This window comes from Copidosoma floridanum, unplaced genomic scaffold (genome assembly GCF_036245765.1).
Source record: "Copidosoma floridanum isolate Cflo_tuat_1 unplaced genomic scaffold, Cflo_Japanese_pri ptg000030l, whole genome shotgun sequence".
Classification (NCBI taxonomy): domain Eukaryota; kingdom Metazoa; phylum Arthropoda; class Insecta; order Hymenoptera; family Encyrtidae; genus Copidosoma; species Copidosoma floridanum.
In genome coordinates, this window is record NW_028321907.1 from 11,365,118 (window position 1) to 11,382,282 (window position 17,165).

At 36.5% G+C, this 17,165-nt stretch overlaps 2 protein-coding genes across 2 annotated transcripts in view; one reads left to right on the forward strand and one right to left on the reverse strand.

Annotated features, from left to right (window-relative positions):
• Rab3-GEF (Rab3 GDP-GTP exchange factor) overlaps positions 1-4,612 on the reverse strand; it is a 38,489-nt gene extending 33,877 nt beyond the window's left edge. The window contains exon 1 of the mRNA XM_089597119.1: positions 4,386-4,612. The gene's annotated coding sequence lies outside the window, so the exon portion shown is untranslated. The remainder of the gene's footprint in view (positions 1-4,385) is intronic.
• Positions 4,613-13,509: 8,897 nt separating this feature from the next.
• The window catches only part of Scp2 (Sarcoplasmic calcium-binding protein 2), a 71,651-nt gene continuing 67,995 nt past the window's right edge, over positions 13,510-17,165 (forward strand). The window contains exon 1 of the mRNA XM_014349333.3: positions 13,510-13,777. The gene's annotated coding sequence lies outside the window, so the exon portion shown is untranslated. The remainder of the gene's footprint in view (positions 13,778-17,165) is intronic.

Below are 17,165 nucleotides of genomic sequence, written 5' to 3' on the forward strand. Positions count from 1 at the left end.
ACGACTATACGCATCATTTCATCTGTAACCAGCTTCCTTAGACTTATTCACTGATAAATTCTAAAAATTCACTTGTACACGTGCTTAATTTTGATTGCTTAGAAGTAAAGTGTTAATACATCCTTCAAATTACTTTTTTTCCACATAGTGCATTAGTGCAAGATTAAAAAGAGGTAAAATTTACCAAAAATTTTTTTTTTCAAAAGCGTTGAAGAAATCGGAATGCACCAGCAAAAAAATGCTGCCCATGTGTTTCATTTACAATAGAATCTATTTTTACATTTTGTATATAAACTTCCCTGAATTTAACATTTCACGTTTGAGGACCGTGCTGCACCGAGTACCAAGTAGTGTTTTTCCACATCAGTGGAAGAAAAAGCACCCAGAGATAAAATCTGAAGCCCAAAATAAATTTTTTTATAATACCAGTACGCCTTGCTCGTGGAAATACTTTTCTTTTCTCAATACCTGGTTCATACTTTTCTTACGTACAATATATACTATTTTGGACACGAAATTCGCCAAACTCGGTAAGAAAATCATAATAAAATTGATTAACCAAAAATTATCTATAAAATGCATGAAATAGAAAAAACATTTTTTTTCAACCCCTCTTCCACAATGATTCTCGGAAAATCTCGTCGAAGTAAGGCGCCAATCTCACAGTGAACAACCGACGCACAGCAAAGCCCCACTATACCAAAAACTTTTACCACTAAAAAGGAAAACAGAATAAGCTCCGTGAAAGCTTCGACAGTCAAAAGGAAATAAAAGAAAGCTCGGAAGGACGCTCCCCCCGCTTCTCCACCTCAAAGTCTTTACCGCACGCCCAGCTGCGAGTACCCGCCGAGGGAGGGTCTGGCCTGCTGTCGAAAATCGATCGCAAAGATGCCCTAAATTCAGCTCCGCTCTCTCGTCCATGGACACGAGAGTGAGCTGGAATAGGGACCGAGAGCCCATCCACCCACGCGCCTGCGTTGTGTATGTATGTTGGTGTGTAATGTAGCCTTGTCGCGCCACTACAAAACGAAGGAAGTAAGGTCAAGGTAATTCCCCGTATCTCGTAGTACCTACGTTTGTGGGTCCAAAACTGGTGATCGCTGACGTACACGACCATACTACTCTCGTTCGTTGTAATTTTCTAATTGACGCGTCGATAGTTTTTGTTTCTTCGTATTCATCGAGTTTTCCCAAGAGTGGAGAGAAAATAAGATTTTGATGAGATACAGAGCAATCAGATGATTGCGCACAGTCTATGGTTTACAGTTGCTGAATGAAATGAAACCTTTGTTTCGGATTGGTTGTGTAAATTTATCTCTTTTGTAATCTTTAGTTCTTTTCGCATCGAGCACGTCACAAAAAAAGTTCTACTTGCTCACACGAAAAAAATTACATCCTTTGTACCAGATATGAGCATGTATTAGAGGAAATGAGAAAAAAAAGTGATTAAGCAACAGCCCAATGTTGCTTTATCATCACTCAACAATCACACTACTGCTAAACACTGTTCAATTTCTTTCTGTCCGACTCGTAAATGAGTACGTGCACTCGTCCTAATCACGAATATCATTAGCAGGCACCCCACTAAAAGCCAGCCAAACAATTAACACACCCTCCAAAGTGGGTTATACGAGGTTGAGGCACCCCCCAATACAAAATTCATCACGTCCGTACCTACATTCGAAGTATATAGGAGTAGTATACAGCACACACCCACTCATCTGCGTACACTTGTAATCCCGTGAATAATAAAAAATGTTGGGCACCGTTAAAGGAGTCAAAGACCTCGTTAAGACTATCCTGGCGATAAAAGAAAAAACAGAGCTCCTGCGCTCTCGCTTCCATCCAATCGGAGTAAAAGAATCGACAGTAGCACCGGAGAAAGCGATTAAATAAAAACGACGGCAGGAGGTCAACAATTAAGCTTTGTGAAATTACACTGAAGCGAGAGAGGTGGATGAAAAATAAAAGTAAAAAAGAAAAGAAATAAGTTGTCCCGAATCTTTGCCCGTGGGGGAGGAATTTAATCTCGTTCCAGTATCATTTTTCTTACGGGATGTATGGACGATTTGGGGGATGGAGAAAGCAGATTTTGTGCTCTGATATTTTTGGAGCCTCGTATTCGTGTACTGACAGCGAACAAAAGCCCAACTTCAAGGGCAGGACGGAAAAAAGACTCCCTCTGATATTCTTAGTAGATATCAAGAAAGGGGAGACCTTTTTTTCTGTCAAAAAAAGGTCGACAGGTGGAGATAGAGTGCGTGCGAGGCAGGGTGATTTCCTTTTGTGCTGGTGCTTTGCCGAATTTCGGGGTTGATCGCTTATTTTCGCCGTGATTCATCTCGATATGGCCAGAAAAAGAGAAAAAGCCCGAAGATCTCATGATCGAAACTGGGGATGCTCGATTGAGCGCATGAAGAAGAAGAGAATGGAGATATGGTGGCCATTGAAGGGAAATATTTGAATCGCAAGTACGGGACGAGTAGAAGGAGGCCGATGAGGAACGATTGGTGTTTGCGTAAAAGGATTGAAAAGGGCTTAGAGAGGAAACGAGATTATTGCACCTACTTTCTATTGGATTAATTTTGTAGATTTGGCGGTTCTTTTCAATGTTTTGATTAAGTTATTGCGTTTGAAAATGATGAACACCAATAAATGGACGTATTTAAGACTTATTTTTTTACCATTTTCATTAAAAATTATTGTGTCTTATTATCATAAGGATTTATTTTATTAAATTTTCGGAAGTTTTGTTTAATCATACACAGAACAGAAATAATTTTCTTAATTAATAATTTTACTCAATTCAAGTACGCAATTTAAGTTAATCTTCTATTTGAACTGAAAATGTAAAAAAGCCACGGTATTAAATAAAAAAATTATATGTTAAACGGTATGATTTCGAAGCTTACAACACATTGTTGTTCGTAATAAAGAAAATGATTTGATTAATAAATAAGTATTCATAAATTTGTAAATTTTTTGTATATTTATATTCAAAAATCAAACATAAACTGTATGGAGTTGAAAATAAATTTTTAAAAGGTACAATATGACACATTATTTTAGTTTTGTGAAATGGACAACAGAGACCTCAATAAAACTACTCGTATCAGTCATTAATCATTGGACCGATAGTAACTACTCGCAATTAATGAAACCTTCAATTGTAATGGCGCAATCATGACGAGAAACGCAATTAAAACACAAACACGCAAGTACACCTACGTCGAATCTGCGTAACAGACACTACAACACACAATGTGGTATGTAATAGAGTCTACTGGTTTTATAAGGGGTACTATTCATAAATACATTTTGAATTTTCATTAAATTATTGAATTAAATCAAATAATGAAGATAACGTATTCCAATCAAGCTCAACACGCCTAGCCTGTCCATCACGTGGAATAACGAGAAACAAGAATTCATAAGATTTTGAGGGATAGAGTGGCACCAAAACCGAGCTCAAGCGTAAAGACATACGCTCACGTGCACCTAGTACAATACCCGAGCTGTCCAGTAGAAACAGAAGCTTGTGCACACCATCCAAGCGGCTTTCTATACATTCACGTAAACGCGCGCGTGCGACGACACACAGCAAGCTCGTGATAAAAATTACGCACGCGCACATCCTTCCTTCGAACAGGTCCCAGAGCGGCAAGTCAATCGATATCAAAAACATGACAACAGTGTCAGCACACATACACACTTACACACGCTATGCACGTATGATTTTTTCGGGGTAGGGGTGGAAATCCAATTTAAAAAGACGTGCAATAAGCAAGTACGCGACATTGCTTCCCGCGGCCTTGGTCGAGGGGGAAAGGTAACTTGTGTTTGTGTGTATATGCGAAAGCTCTCAAGCGCGCGCGCGTCATGGGGAGGCAAAAGGGCACCCGAAGGGAGGGACGGGGGTGGCTCCTCGGCGTCTCCGGTGATAGAGTGCGCCGTGGTTCTCCTCCCTTGTTCCCCCAAGGCCGTGCTAGCTCGCTCGAAAGGTAAGCCTGTTTTTCGAGCTTCCTCGTTCCGCGTATCTCTTTCCGCTGTCAAGCGCGATAACAGTTATTTTGAATGGGGAATCTTTTTTTTTTTTTTTTTTTTTTTTTTTTTTTTTTTTTTTTTCTTATCAACGTGCATGAACCGACTACTTGGATGTCGGACTTTGTAAGCTCTCGTACAGTAGGTGCATCACGTGGGTGTATTTTGTAATATACTCACAGGTGCATTGTTCGAGCGAGCAAGTAGATCGAGGCCGCATATGGAAAGGCACAAGTGTAAATGGCATACAAAATCCCACGTATGCAGCGTAACGTCGCTTCATACGTATGCGCAAGCTTCGCGCTTCCATCACTTGAATTAAGTACATGATTGTACGAACTTACCCCTTTCTGCTCGTAGATTTCGTGCGATCACTTCGTTCGCGCGTTTGGCCGCTCCGTCGAGTCCATTTTTGCACGAAAAAACCAAGTTGTCAGCTCAGGTACTGATTTTTCGAGCGAGCGACTCTTTCCTGCTGCCTTTGGTGCAGCGTAAGACACGACTAACCCCAGCTGAGGTGTACGTAGTACCCCAAGGAAGGGAAGCGACGTCGATGTATAACTACACCTACTCGACCTGTGGATCGGTGTAAAAGTGTAGGGACGTGCGCAGTCGTCCCTAACTCCCTAAGCTTAATCGGTGAAACTATGTGTGTGTACAAGCGACCGAGCAGCGCTTGCGTATAGCGAGTTTCGGTGGAAGGAAAGCAAGTCAATGTCGGGCGCTTGCGCTGTTTCCCCCCCCCCCCCCGGTGCGTTTTTTCTTGCGAGCTGGGAGATTCCGTGAAAAATCGTTGTACCATTACGTCGTTGGAATAAAAGCAAGAGGTGAAGTTTTCGTTGAGAAAGTAAAAAGTCAGATTTCACCATGACATGGAAAAAAAGGGATGATTTCGTATAAAAGGATTATCTCACTCTTATCAAATGAATGAGGGATTAGTATAGAGTAAATATGAGTCTTTCTGAGCCGTGAAATACATTTATAGGATCAAGAGTTACGGATTATTCAAGGTCGTCCTTCGATTTTACTTAAATAATCACGCATTAATGTAGCTAGCATTGCTTTTCAACTCAGTAAGTCTCAGGTGAGATTTTTTTTTGTGTACTTGATTGCTAACACTGAATTTTAAATAAAATACATCGACAAAAAAAATTATGTTGAGAACTAACAGGTTTTGGTAGTTTATCGGATGAAATCAGGTTTGGTGAATTTTTAATGAAAATTTGTAAACTGAACGGTGAGCTTACATTATATGTAAATTTTGACCTCCTAGTATCTCTTTTACTGTGGCCTAATAATTTTGACACTTACTAAGTCTCACTGCAAAGCTGTCTTTGCATGGTTTTATTTTGTATTATTTTATGATTAATATAAAAATTATGATTTGGTTCTTAAGAAAATCAATTTTTTCGTGGACTATCTTCTATTCATTTTACGTAGCGCGTGAGAGTAAATGTGCATTATTTTCTTTTTACAATTATAGATACGAGCATCTGAGAAAATTTTGACAATGGTTTTTTTTAAAAGAGTTCGAATTTTCTCGTTATGAGCGTAACTTGATTTCTTTAAATTTTCCTATAGAGGTTTTTTGCCATGGATTATTGGGCTTATGCAGATGCGCTCGAGTTTCACGATGGAAATGAATTTTTTAACACAACGTCTTCGTTTTGATGTTTTCTATGCATAATGCATTGTTTCTGCTTCTACGTCAAACACATAAAACTTACTCTTATTTCATAGAAAAATGTGCAATAACACAAAAGCTCATTTATAACTTTCATATGTATAAGACTTCTTAACACCCGAATGCTACTTTTTTCTCATCTCTCGTCACGTACCAAAGAACGTACGTCACACTTCGAGTGCTCAGCATCTTTGCACGTTTCTAACCGCCCTTTGCTAGGGCTCCTCAGGGTATATAGCTGTAATATAAATATTTTGTCTTCTCACTTACTTTTTTTCTTATAAAATAGAGAAAAAATAAAGTTTTTTCTAAATCACGCTTACCTCCGAAAAAGCCCATACAGCAGTGATGGACACTTGGATCGTGCTTAAATTACCTTTCAAACTCCCGTGTATATCCTTGACTGTTGGACCTTTCACCTCCAATACAACACATTTTTCTCCCAGACAAAAGCTTCAATTGACAACGAGCTGTGAGCCAGCCCCTTTCTTTTAGGATCTTTTCCCCTTTCTTTTCCTCTTTTTCTTGCGCTTTTACGCAAGCTCTCGAAACATCTCCAGCCTTGCCTCGTTTCATTTGTTCACATCGTTTTTTTTTTCCTCCCATTCCCTCGAACCATGCGCTTGTAGTACACACGTTTGCTCTCTTACCCTCCCTTTCCTTTATCCTCATCTTTTGTTTCTTCAACACACGCAGCTTTCACCATAGAAACGGGGAAAAAAAATTAATAACGTGAGTTAGTGAGTATAAATAATACACACACGTATCCGAGCTTTGACACTTTCAAAGAAATTTGCCTACTCTGCTTGTATTTACAATGTTTTTTTTTCAGTCTGGCTGTCTTTTGTGCGATGACAAAGCTCATCAAAGATTGGTAGTTAAAAGGTCTCTAATATTTCAAAAATATCTAGTGACTACCTTTTATTTGGTTAACACTAGATTACGCACGTTTCAAATCCTCAAAAAATGTTTAAACTTGCGACAAACTAAAAATATTCAAAAACTTTGTTTTAAAACACTTGGATTCGCAGTAGAGGTACTTTTAAACTCGATATTCTCGATTTATCTCACGGTCATTCAGTCAAGACCCTAATTGGACGATAAAGAGTCGAAGTGAGAACGAGATATATTGAGTTGAACGTAAGTTGACTCCCATCAACGGATAATAATAATAAAAAAAAAAATAATTTATCGATTCTAGTAGCTGAGCTACTTTTTTTCTCAAGTTTTAGGTCACTGAAGTACAATTAATCGAAGGCTCCACCGCGCCTAACATCAATCCGTCTTTTCGCCCGTCTTTAATTTCTTTGCTATGATTGGCTCTGCCCCCAACTATGTATATATATTTTTATCCTAGTTTTACCGTGACGCACGACTCTCTTCCTAATAACTCACGTAACAAGTATTACCTTTTTTTATTTTTTTATTCTCTTACACAGAAATTGAAAGTCACGCCGTTACCGACTTATTATTTTCATACAAAACTTTGTACCCTTTCGTCCATATTTTAATTATTTCTGTAAAAAAAATGTTAAACTTTGGAAAGTTGAATAAACATTTATACAATTAAGTTATTTCACAACCAGAACTTTTTTTCGTTTACGGAAAACAAAATAACAATTTACGTAACTTGTTTCCTGTATGAAAAAAAAAAAAAATAAAATAAAATAAACAAGTAAAGCCCGACTTATAGGGCTTGAAACTCTGTATGGTTACGTAAAACTTACTCTATAACGCGCAACAGAGCAAGAGATACAGGAGACCGCCTTAGGTGAATGAGAGTTACCCACCATACCGCAAGCGCCCACGCACGTACTCTACCTCGAGGGTGGAGCGAACGAGGCTCGGAGTTCTTCGGCCGATTTATTATTTATACATATGGAAAGCAATTCTTCATCGCTCCCCTTCAACGAAAAAACTATGCATCAGTTCGGATTAAGAAAAAACAATGAAAAATTACACGCAACGTAGTGGCGTAGTATACATGTATGCGTAACCACAAGCATATTGTTATTCTTCAGACGTCCCAAGTTCAGAGTCCCATGTCTCTCAGTTTTTTCGTGAAGAAGCCCCTATGTACATGCCTTAAAATTCTTTGCACCTCGAACTGACGTAGATCCACCCCACAACACCGTATGCGTGGGGGAGAGAGAACGACCGTCATTTTCATTGTACGTCAGTGTGGTTGTGTTGTGTATAGCGAACAAGTTAAGCGACCAATTTTGTCGCTCCAGGCAGATTAGATTTCCGGTTAATGTATTTATTTGTAAGTTCCCTATAATACATATATAAATAACATTGAAAAAAGATTTTTTTCTGATAAATTTTCTCCTCTTTCGGTTTACTAGAAAGGCTAGAATTTTGTAAATAAATAATCTTTCAAGATTATTATTATTTAGTTAAAAACTTGAATCTTTAATTCGTATTGAATGAAATTAATGTAAATTGTATTTCAATTCCTTTCATTTGATGTACAAGTTTTATTGAAGAGGATGAGGTGAAAAAATTCCTCCTAATAGCATCTAATGTTCTGATAGTTCATTAAGAAGATCTGGAAAAAAATAAGAAATGTTAGTTAACACTGAAAAAAATTACGTTTTTCTTGAAAATATAATATATGTGCGTATAAGTTTTCAAAATTTTTTTCAGATGTATTTTCGAAAATAAAAATCATTTAATGTGGGGGTCTTTAATTAAATTTTATGAAGCATAACTTTTTTAAGGATTGTTTTTTGTTCGCTTATTCGTTTGTAAATGACAATTTATTTTTAATTAACTGATTTTTAACTAGAAGAATTTTTTTCTTAGTTTTGATTTATTTAGATTGTATTTTGAATACAATTTAATAATTGATACCCATGAGTCTATGTTACATTGAACCTTCTGAATAAACTTTCTGCACTTTCACTTTTAAAAATCCAACAGCCAATGTTATTAAAGTATAGATCTTATTAATTTTTATTAGAATTTCTTTTCTTTTCAGATTAAAAAAATTTATTATAAAGTTTTCGAGATGAAAACGATAAGTGGATAAGCAACAACTCTACCCCATTTTAATTAGCCGTCTTAGATCTCGACTACTAATTATTAAAAATCCACATCAAAATTTTAAGATAAGTCCAATTAAGGGACACGATACCAGTGAAGAATCCATTTAATAGTTTTATAGAGAAAATATTTTGAAATTATTGTCCTACTTTTTTTAAAGTGTAACAATCATAGTGATTTTTTTCCTTGATAATTACTTGTACAATATTTTTTGCGGTTAATTTGTTCTAACTGATTGATTCAATGAAACTTCAATATAAATTACTTTAAAAAAAAAACTGATGTTACATACGTTACAATTTTATATTTCGCGCTGTTTATACTTCAAGACTATCAGCTGCTTTCCTGCGATTTTTTCGCACATATTTGTCTGCTCTGTAACGCCATAAAAGTGTACATATGTGTGATATATGTTTTCATAACTGCGTTAAAATATAAATACCTTCTAAATATTATTTTCATTTTGTACTAAAATATATCTAAAATTTTAGACATAATTTATCTCGATTAGATATCAACTCAAAAGTAACTGCCCATATCACAACATACTTGTGCACTAGGGGCAAACCTTGCGTTCAAGCATTATGTTAACAATTAATATTATTGAATAATTATTTTAGCAAGTACTTGAATGTTACAGGCTTAAAATATATTCACTCATCTGTTTAACTTATAATTAGGTTTGTTAGAAGGTGCAAAAAAAAAAATTTTTTTTTATCTAATAAATAATAAAGATTATATTTGGGCAGTGCGCATTTTTACTGTAAATTAGATTTAATTAACGAAATAAATATAAAAAAAATAAAAAATATAATTGGGACCAGTGAATTATTTTTCTAGAAAAAAGATACAACAAAACAAATAGATTATCTTTGTGTATTTTTTCTCCTAGATCACTGACGCTTTTCTTTTTTCCCTTTTTCGATAGACCCTTCTGTAGGTCTTCATTCTGCAGATGAGAAGTTATCACGGATATCCTTAGTATCATCAGACGATAAAACAGACACTCACTACAGCTCGATAAACAAATTCCAGTGATAAGAAAGAATCTATACTCACAGTATCTTGAACAGATTGCACCAAGTTCTTTTTGTTGCAAAAAGAGGTCATATAGTGCAAGGTGGGCGATCCTAAGTGTGTAAAGTAGTTGAATCTGATTGATGTTTTCTCCAGTGAGTGGATTAGACAGAGATTTTTTATGCTCATAGAGATTGTGGAAGGTGTATTATTTAATGGTTTCAGGAAAAAAGTTAAATTTTACGTATAGAAAAAACGAGATTTTTGTTATAACTGTTTTAGTAGCTTCATAATTATTCTCATTCGTCAAATAAATATTTCCACATAATTTTCATGAATATTTGTGATGATGAATTTATTTATTTTTAAAAAATTTCTAATCATTTCACTAAGAGAGTTTTTATCATGTTTTGTAAAAGAAGTATTTTTTATTTCCGTCCACGATGATTTGTTTACATAAAGCTATCAGCTTTGAAAAAATACGAAAGTTATATTTTTTAATATAACCAGATGTTAAAATTTTTTAACTATATTTTACGTGAATTTTTATTAACTGGAATGTCTTTAATATTAAAACCTAAAATAATTATTTGTAATAAAGAATGATTAATTTTGACGTAATTGAAAATCAATAATTTTTTACTTATGATTTTAAAAAAAATTATAACTTGTGATTTTTGATATAATTATAAGTTTGTTAAGATCTTTTTGGCCTCATTTGACGTGTTTTTTCGGATCATGCCATTGTTACAAAAATAAATTTGGTTTTAATCCTTAAGCATTGGTTGTTAATGCATTAGTTTAAAAAAAATAAATAAAAAATTAGATCAAAAATAGAATCTTTGTAACTAGCTTTATTTTAAGCGAAATATTAGTAGAATAAAAAAAAATTTGCCATAGAATAATTGTATCCACTCTCAAAATAAAAAAGATTTTGGCCAATAAAAATTCCAATGTTGGTTTAATTAAAATTAACGTGTTCGTAAAATCTGTTAGACCAATTTTTTTTTTTCACACCAGTCATATATTTATATCCCCTTAAATGAAATTTTTATGAAAAATACAATTTTTTAAATGAAGATAAATGCTGTTATTGATTTGGTAAATTCAATTCATTTAAAAAACTATACATACTTTACTTTCTGGAGCAGTTTTAAGGGTTTTGAATGGCCTTGTATACGTGAATACTTTATCTTTCCACTCAGAAGTAGCAAAATTTTTTTTTTTTCATATTTTTTTTATTTATTTTTTTTTTCCTTACCTTTAATATGTACGAGTGAAACAGTAGTTACTCAACGCCATTTTAACTTTATATTAATTTGTATGCTTAGAAAAACGTTAAAAAATTTTCTTTAAATTATTCAAGGACGAAATTTATTTTTAATTGAGAAACCTTTCAATGGACCACTTATTTCTATTTTTGTGATTAAAAAAATGGATTCCTAGTCCACAGTAACTAGACGAAGAAACTTGGCATCAGTTCCCAGTGTCAAAATTTTAGTGATCCACCATCCAAACTCGACCACATATACGAAATGCATGACGCAAAGGGCGCATGTTATCATAGTTATTCAACAATTTTGAGCTTTATGCCTCCACTTAACAATGTCAACATCTCTATATCAAGATCCTGTGTAATGTTGGCATTTCCTATAAAATCCTAACAAGAGAAACCTAGATATCGACAGTGGAGCTGTAACTTTACGAGCCACGCTTCCATGAACCAAAATTAACTACGTCCTTTATAGTCATTTTGTAGATACATCTCGTCCATACGTAAATGCTTTTACGAGGAACCTGGCAACGTCTTCTTCCATATAAAATATGATCACTACAAAGGTGTGCCGGTGCATAGCAGTAGCTCGATATTCTCAAGGGAGATGTAAAGGAGACGCGAAAGGCAGTGTACTCCCTTCTTGAAAAAGAGAAAAAGCTTTGTTATCGCGTGGTGCGAAATGTTTTTCGAGAAAATATCACGTTACAAAAACGTGTTTTTTATTTTTTATGTACGACTGATATGTATGAGCATCCGGATCTGAGACAAATTTTTATTTTTCACTCCTGTTCTCGGCCCTTTTGAAAGTTGTTTGTACGGCGATAGTGAATGCTTTCAAACACTTTTAGTTTTTGTTAATCACAATTTTTCATAAATTCACAATTGTCATTTTTCCCCCATCGACACTTTTAAACTTACATTTGAATTTTCTCTTTGTCATCATTATTTTTAATGTTCCAGACATTCAAGTACGCCAAAGATGATTCCTTACACCTAACAGAGAACCAATAAAAAAAATTTCTTGGCTGCTTATTTGAATTATCTCCACTCCTCACTATACGACCACGTCGCACTCATCCGTGCCCAAAAAACTGGAATAGGATAAAACAGTAGACCCGCAGCATCTGATCGCGGAGGCGCGTTCGCATATTTTTTTCCTCCACTGCCTGCCGGCTTTTTGCAAACATGCAAACACACACACATATGTATACACTCTCAAAATGTCCTTAATCCGTTTTCGCCGCCAAGTCGCAATGCAGAGCACGACAAATTTTTCGGAATCAACGTCATGTGGCGGGCGCTCGATATTCCAAGAGATAAATGATACCGGCAGCTTGCTGTACAATGCCTACATAATACGTGCGCCCGTCGTAAAATAATTGAAAAATAACATATTCAAGGATACGGCACTGTTGAGGGTGTACATGAAAAATTACGATTTTTATGCTTCAAGAGAAAAAACGGGGTTATGAAAATTAAACACCGAGTACGCGTATGTGTATACCTACGCACATGCGTACAAAAAGAAAAAAGACACAGTGGGAGAAAAAGAAATAATAAACGAGCCAGGGGAGCGTGTATGTTGTATACTGTATAACAGAGAATAGGGTGTGTAGACTTTTTTTTTTTTTTTTTCTTCTTATTTTTCATCGTACAATAGTAGAGCAAAATATCGTACAAGGGATGAGAATAACTCTGCTGATGAATTTTCAGATACTCTCGCTTGAGTCGATTGAAATTATTCATTATCCATCCGTGTGTACACACATATGCCGTCGTTCGTAAAGGATTAATTTATCCCGTGAGACTATATGAGCTCATGTATTATAAGCTCAAACAGATACCATCATTATTTGATACACACGTTGAATGGTTGGCTTGGTCAGGGGAGTAAAACCCAAGTTTCATAGATGACCAGCCTATTAAAACGCTAACAAAAGGTGCTGCTGCTTTCACTGGTCCTCTATTTTTCATTACGTTGGATAAAAAAAAAAGGAAAAAAAGGGAAAAAAAGATTAGATTTCATAAAAACAAGTTTTGGCACATAAATCACGAGCCGAGGAAAACCAGGTATGGAGCACATCCCAAAGATGAAAAAAAAGGCTACCCCAGTATCGCTGCAAGGTCCATCCGCGAGCCAGTTCTCAATACAGCCGTATAGGTATAGCGAGCCACCTAAACATCACCTATATACCCGCACGAACTGCACGCAGACTCCGGAAGGGATGAGAAAAAAGGGACACGCGAGCTAGGAACTAGCCAAATGGGGCAACTGAACATCCGTATTGAAGGGGGGAGGGGGAGAGAAGCTTCGCGGGAGGAAGCTCTGCGCAAGCACAGGTGCGAGTGCGCGCGCTGTTACCGCTGGCTCTGGCAGGGGGAAGGCCAGCGTATATAGCCGGGCCGCAAGCTCGTAGCGCGCACTTTGTCTTTTAACCGCTCGGTGAGCCGCACGCGTACACGGACACGCAGCACTCGCTTATTATCCCACGAGGCTTGCTCTTTAGGCTGGACTCTTTTTTAACTCTCGGAAAATACATCCTGTAAGCGGACGTTCAAGTGTCATATTTTCCTCTTAACCTCTCTCTCTCTATCTGTTTCTCCCTATTGGCGTGGACGCACGTGCGTGTTATCTGCGTTCGTGTGCATCTTAATTTCGCGGGACTATAATCATCGCCTGCTGGACCACTTCCGGAGGAATAGTCAGCCAAGTGAGTGTTTGCTTACTTTTTTCCATGCACATCTTTTTTTTCTTTTTTCTTTTCCTCCCCCCATTTTTCTTCCGACACACAACGATCTTTAGCACCCCGATCGCGATTTGTATACACCCCGCTGCTGGAGTGGTCTCTGGCTTGCGTGTTGGCACTGCTCTCCAGAGCCGTGACCTTTGGCGCATTCTGTTCATTTCTACCCGGAGAATCTTCGTTAAATTAAACATTTTTTCTTTCTCCTTGACAATTTACAATATATTACAATTTGGACGTGTCTTGCATACACAGAGGGGTGGCTAATTTAGTTTTTTTGCTATTGCACGGATTTGCATTTTTATTAATTTATTGAGCTTTTTTTTATTTATTTTTTTTTTTGTATCATTTTGATTGAGCACGGTACATGTAAACGTACGCGATAATTTTGCCAAAACTCAATCAGCACGTTTATAATCATGAGAAAGCGAATCGCGGTAAATTCAATGACGAGCAGAGCCGTGACTCGTTATTATCTCGTTCAAATTGATCTGCTACTCGGTGAAGGTAACAGTCACATCATTCTCACGTATTACGCTTGTTATTGCATCGATCTTTATGTGACTGTTGTTTTATATTGATCCCTCTTTTCTTGGTATGACAAATACGAACTTTTTTTCCGTATGTATCATCGGATAAATTAATCATCATCAATCTATGCATAAGTCGATCTTGGGATGATTCGTCATCTCACTTTTGTTTGACGCACGGTAAGTATCGGAGAATGAAAATTTTCTATTTTCCCTCCGTTTACAGTATCCCAAATCTGGCACCAAACACGCGGTCGTTTGCATATTGCGCGCCCCGATTTTCGTTTAGCAACACGTGTCTCGTATGAAAAAAAAAAAAAAAAAAAAAAAAAAAAAAAAAAGAAACAGTAAAAAAATTTCTTGCAACCGCAAACATGCATTATCCGAACCTCTGGTTCACTACAATGACTGAATCACAGCTAGGATTCTGATTCGCGAATACGCATTGAAAAAAGCCCCACGCGCTATCTTCATAATTACTCGGGCCGTCTGCATTGTATTTTTGACAGCTCCTTTTTTTTCTTTCGGGCGTTCTTTGAATGTGCTTCTTAGCAAACCGGAAATACGTAATTGGATGCCCGTTTGAAGCGCATAGCGACCAATAGGGACCGCATGGGCTGTATATATTTTTAAATGGAGGCGTAAATTAAAGAAGAAAAAAAAGAGGTCCATTTTTGCCCTCCTTTGTTATTTTTCCCAATCCCCCTGGCAAAAAGGACATGGAGGAAAAAGAGGGAAGGGGATCTGACAATTGTCGTTGGCGTTTTCAATAACATTTGGCTGACGTGCGTTGGCGTTTATCAGCTGCTGTGCTGTAAGGTGCTTTGGATCCTTTTTTTTCTCCCTTTTAACAAACGTCTTCCCTCCATGCCCTATCAGATGGCTTTTCTTCATTGTGCCATTTCAAGATCTCTCCCGTACAATTTCTGATCTATTTGGGATAAATAAGACATTGTCCCCGAGTCTCGGGACTCTGCAAAGGGCTTTTCTTTTTTCTCCTCCTTCTTTTTTGGAAAACTGTACTGTATCTCCGTCGACATGGGTCGTTATTGTACTTTGCCGTGGTAAAGCTACGGTTCTGAGTATTTTGATAAAAGTGATTTTAATTTTTTGTTACAACATTTTTTTTTTCGTTTACATCTGAATTTTTAAACGGTAAAATATTTTTTTATGTGTCAACGTGTACAATATTGAATTTTTCAATATCTGGGTCTCAAAAATCTTCGTGCAAAACATAATGTGAAAAAAAAAAAAAAAAGGGATGTCTTTCTCTCCCTAGTGGCAAAAAGTTTTAATTAGCTCCAAGAAGTTAGGTTTGCAAATTGAAAATTTTTCATCCTGACTCTTGAAGCAGTTCTTATTTTTCGCTCAAGTGAAATTTTCAATTCAAACCACAATAAGTGTGAGAACGCTGCTCGTAGAAAAAATATGTATGCATAAGTGAGCAGAAAATTTCACGTAAATCTCAATAAAAATTCAGAATACCGTAAAATTTCCTGCACTTTAACCAAAAAAACATTTTTGTCTCCAAAAAGCCTCTACAAAACTGAAAAAGCATTTCCTACCACTCGCAGCATCTTTTTCCCCGTCCAAGCTTACCAGAGTATCTCCAAAGCACCGATTAAGTACTTCACGAGTATTTAAACGCAAAAAAAAAAATCAAACACCTGCACGGCCAACTGATCTCCAATCCCTCGATCCGCAAAGCCACAACTTTTCAAAGTCATTAACAAACGCAACGGCGACCGGCATTAAGACCCATTGTAGCATCTCGACCGGCAACCATAACAGTACAATAGACCGCATCGGGTCCGTGGAGCGGCCTCTGCCATTCTTCCGTTTCTCCGTGCGCAATTGACTTCTCGTCGTCGCCCCTTTTATTTCTTCTTGGCTTTGTGCCTACGTGCGTGCGTGCCCTTAATCATTTGTTCGCCCGACGGCTGCTTTATATCGCGAGAATACTACGCTAAGCCGTGAGAGCACCGAAAAAATCAATGCGGGTTTCTGCTCCGTAATCAGATGGTACAGCACATATAAGCTACAACTTTTTACAGCCAAACAGCTCGCATATGTTTGATTTCTCGTTTCTCATTGTCGGCACGCGAATGTGCGTAGGCGTATAACGCTTGGCTGACCCTGTGTACGCGAAATCGTGAAATAACTGGGTCGCACATAGTTTGGGGTGGACCTACCGAAAGAGAATGTGGTTGGTGGTTCGTGCTCGCGTTTATAGGAATGCATGTAATTTTTTTATACCGTCAGCACAGGTGAATTGTCGGCTTTCGGAGGGAGGATCACGTGTGGTGTTTTTTCCACTGTATGTACGAACGTTAATGTATTTCTGCATTACTTTAAAATATTGTCATTGCTTTGGGAAATAGCTTCGTTTTTATATCACCCAACCTAGTAGTTGTAGTTTGCCAGTGGGGAAGATTTATTTTATTCATCCAAAGATTACAGAACTCAATAATAGTATTAGTTGAAAAATGTTTACCTCTATTAAACGGATAGTAGTCATGTGGGACTTTAAAAAAAATGTATTTATTAATAACTTTCTTTTATCCTTAAGTGACGAAACATTACACTGTCATTTCAAAAATCGAAAAAAAATTGTTTTTGCGTGTAAATTTAAAAAATTAAATAATAACTACGTGATTTGGAGACTTCAAAAATATCCCTTCAACCACTTTGTATTAACAAAGATTCATTATACTTTTATTATTCTTACTCTTTATCAACATTATTGAAATTATTTTCCGATTCTAAGAAAAAAAAAAAATTTTTCAAAACTATTTTTGCGATATTAAAATAAAAGAAGTTAAAAA